The 4,066-nt window shown below is 41.1% G+C and overlaps 1 long non-coding RNA gene across 1 annotated transcript; it reads right to left on the bottom strand.

The window, feature by feature from the left end:
• Positions 1–404: 404 nt before the first annotated feature.
• Positions 405–4,066, bottom strand: LOC147283053 (uncharacterized). Its single transcript, XR_015123076.1, has 4 exons — positions 3,645–4,066; positions 2,891–2,947; positions 1,011–1,822; positions 405–718 (listed from the first exon to the last, which is right to left on the bottom strand). It is a non-coding gene; the product is annotated as an uncharacterized LOC147283053 (long non-coding RNA).

The following is a 4,066-nucleotide window of genomic DNA, read 5'->3' as shown; positions in this document are numbered from 1 at the left end:
CTAAATGATTAACCAATTAAAAGGTGGCAAAGCCTTGCCAATAAGCTGTGTTGGAAATGGGCCCCCACCTTCCCCACATAAAGAGAAAGAAGAAAGATTGAAAGGAGTAAGTGAAGAAAAAGTCTCGGTGGGCCAGGAAGAAATCAAGGAAAAAAAGACTTGTGCACAAAAAGTCATCTCTCCTGAAACCAATATGGGGCCAACCTCTGTGACGCCCCGAAACTGGAAATACCACAGCGGCACCCGTCTTAAAGATCCTGATACTATAATACCACTTACCTCGAGTATTATATTACCAAGCTCTCTAAAACGAGTTAAGCCCTTTAGTTTGAAGAACTCGGGTTGGATCAGAGTAGTAAAAATACAACGGAAAGAATTACTGAATATACCTCATATTATAAATAATCGTAAAGAGTACTAACTCGTGAAGGTTATGTGTTTCAAATACACTAAACCTAGTGTTACATAATAAAACAGTAGATAAACAGATATGTCAGGATAGTCCAATCTACGCCAGAGTGATTCAATCTTCAACAAAGTGGTGCAACAAATTGGACTTATGGATAGCCAATGGGAGATGCCACCTACGCAGATGAAAGAGAAACACCACCACGGATCCAAAGAAAGGATCTAAACCAGATAACAAGGCTGAAACTGACAAGCTGCATGTGCCACACCCACGACCTCAGTCTTGGTCTCCGGCCAACAACTGGATTATCTGCACTCACAAGAGTACAGTAGGGGGGTAAGCCTCACATACGTTCATCGCTTCCCTTCGGGGGAAAATCCTAGTTAGGTTTGAAACAATACTCGAAAATATAGGATTACAAGGGAAATAGTTAAAAGCAATGTACACCCAAAAACAAAATATCAATACCAATAATATTGTAACCAAAGCCAGTAATGATAAAGATAATTATGCCAATAATCAGTGAGTAAAGCCTTTGCATGCTCATACATCTTTTTTAGTGAATTTCCTTCTTGTCACGTGACATAGTTTAGAAACATACCTGCGACCAATCACATACAAGCCAACCGCCAGTATCGAAAATTCAACCACCACCTCGATATTGTGGTGAGAGTATCCATTTATGATTAGCCTCCCCAGAAGAACATTCGACTAACCAGTCCGTACTTACCCCTCCGGAGGTTTATGGGATCGAAACCCAAGGTCACAACACATGCCCGTTACTCTCAGGTCGTCCAAGGTATCACACAGAGAAAATCACACAAATATGCCATAAAAAATCATGCACATTGTCTTTGAAAGACATTTCTATATACATATAGTACGAAAATAGACAAGAAATCCAATAACCGGAATATGGTACCTTCCCCCTACCTGTTTTACCAAAGTGTGTCCCTTGCCTGATCTTTTTCCTGTGTCTGGGTCTCACTTGTACCTGTTGGGAAACTGGAGATTCGAATCCGACAACAACCATTAGGAACGTACGTACTAAACGTACTGACAGGACCGCCCCCAAATTCTACCCAGAAACCCAGAGAGATCCTGCGGGAATCCAAAATTAAGGAAAAACCTACTGAAAATTCGGCAGAATCTCCCCTGAAAATGGACTAAACCAGAAATTTCAAAACCTGTTAAAAGCACTTATAAACAGCAACCACCTCTACCACAACCAAAAAGGGTCTCAGACCCAACAATTTCAAAGAAATCCAACTTAAAATTGTAGAGTGGTTATCAGAGCCTCCATTCTATTACAAGGAATTTCTACAAAAATTAAATGGCGTCTACAGGGTCCGAGTAGGAAGATGGACGCAAATGCCTCGACGTTATTGGCTCGACCTCCACCAAAGCTACTACCTGGGGGGACAATTTAAGACAAAATAAGATAAATTGTGAGACAAACTCAGTGAGTGGACAGTTTAATAGAAACGAACACAAAAGTAAACTTCATGATTCAGAAAATCCTTCAAAACCACGTTCAACTCTAAGATCTCACGTCTCTCTTTGAAATCCCCCAGTTTAGAACCATTTCCAAGCTTTAAGAATGTTATAAAACTAATGGAACTCAAGGAAAAGATAACTCAAAACACATTTCTCAATAGCAAATCATTTAATTTAACGAAGTCATAAAAATAATAAAATCGAAATCATTAAAAAACTCGAAAAGTAGTTCTCACTTAAAATCCATATTTAAACTCTTGAGATACCAATTTCATTTTCCACCATGCTATATACCCTGAATAATCCTGGCCATACACCTGTGCAGAATTCCTGCATCGTACAGGCAGGCAATATCCTGGCCATACACACGCGTGGAGTGAATCCAACACGTGTAGACAATATCCTAGTCATACGTGCACGCAGAGCGGCTCCCAAAGGGCGAAGCATCCCGACACACGGCACAAAGCCTATATGTGTGCCGTGATGGGTCCCAAAGACCTATCAAATTTGATAACCTGGAGGGTACTGTAAAGGTGGTTTGAAAACCATTTTTCCATAGCCCAAATATATAATTTTCCACGGATAGAAAATATCTTTATCGTTCCCAGAAACTTTAAATCCTCAATCCACAATGCATAAGCATGAGTAGTAAAATAGTCCTTAATAAATCCCATTCGAAACACAGAAAATCATCAAATCTTTGACCATAGGCTAAAATATGAAATAATCCATACATATAAAAATAAGAAACTAGTTTCCTTTCAAACTTATTCGAAATAACATTTGAAATCCAACATTTAATACCAATGATAAAATCCCAAGATAAATTTCCAAAATATTAAGTGTGAAATGATTGATGAAATTTTCATGAATTCTTTAGAAAACCAAAAGCCCATTCAAACTTCTATTTCACAACTAAAATTTATATAACCAAAATAAATCACGTATTTCATAAATCAATTAAAGAAACAAGAGTCCACTCACAGAGGTAGTCCTAGCTTCGATCTTCCGCCGGATCGTCACGAGTCACAGCCGGGTCCCCTATAGAATAAACAATCAACGAAATACAATTAGTTCCGACTCAAGACACTTAAATGTACATGTGTACTCAACTCAACGTCACACCCGACTCTCGTTCTAACTCGACGGTTCACAGCATCCACGCATAGACCCAAAATACCTACGTAAACACTCTGAAAGTTCTCCGGCTCAGCCTAACCCGAAACATCCTAACCAAGATTGATAACCAACTCTATAAATATTCTAAAATAAACCTACAATCGCAAAAGGTAGTGAGGGTTCGAAATCGTTGTGTGTGCCGTCCGAGGTGATTGTTTCCAGTCCAAAATTCGACCAAATAAACTTAATTTCAACGAAAGCCATTAAATTTCTCAGTCCTAAACAGCTATTGGGTCTTTTAGGGACTAAATTGGTTCAAGATAACACCATAAAAGCCTCCAAATCCGAAAACCCAATAAAAACCCGAAATGACCCCAAATCCCTAACTCAAACTTCAACAAAAACTCATAATTTCACAAACTTTAACTTAAAATCTTCAATTGGAGTTCATAGGGGTGAATATGTCCAACAATTGTCCAAAAATAATCCCCAAAACCAGATTTCAAAACAAACCCGAAATGGCTTCAAAAACCCAAATATGTCAAATTCCCATATACTCGAAATTAATCAACATCAGTTTAGGAAAATGAAAGCCTAAAGGAAGGGGAAGAAATCTCACCAAAAATAAGGATGAAAGGGGCTGGGATTTGGTCGGAATCCGGCGAGACAGAGGAGTGTCTCTAGCGTCGTTACTGTGCGCGTGGGTCTGAACTGGCTGGAGGAGGCATCGGGGAAGATGGCCAGCGCCGGGGAATGGGTCGGTTCCTGGGACGTTGGCCGGTGGCCTTGGGCCGCCGAGAAGCTGGTCGGGAAAGCGGTACGACCTGCTGGAGTCACGCGCAAAGGAGAGAGAAGAAAGTTGGGGAGAGGGAGAGAGAATAGGCTTGGGGGGTGGTCGGCGCCTGGGGGGTTCGCCGGAGCCAGAGGCTGGCAGGGGTGGCCGGTGATGGAAGGGTGGTGGCTGGGTGATGGCGCATGGGAGGGGTGCCGGAATGAAGTGAGAGAGTGTGCCGAGGAGAGAGAGAGAGATAAAGGGAGGAG

The sequence above is a fragment of the Dryas octopetala genome, chromosome 6, assembly GCF_963921425.1.
Source record: "Dryas octopetala chromosome 6, drDryOcto1.1, whole genome shotgun sequence".
In the NCBI taxonomy this organism is placed as follows: domain Eukaryota; kingdom Viridiplantae; phylum Streptophyta; class Magnoliopsida; order Rosales; family Rosaceae; genus Dryas; species Dryas octopetala.
Note: the sequence above shows the minus strand (reverse complement) of the source record. Positions and strands in the feature narration are given on the sequence as shown.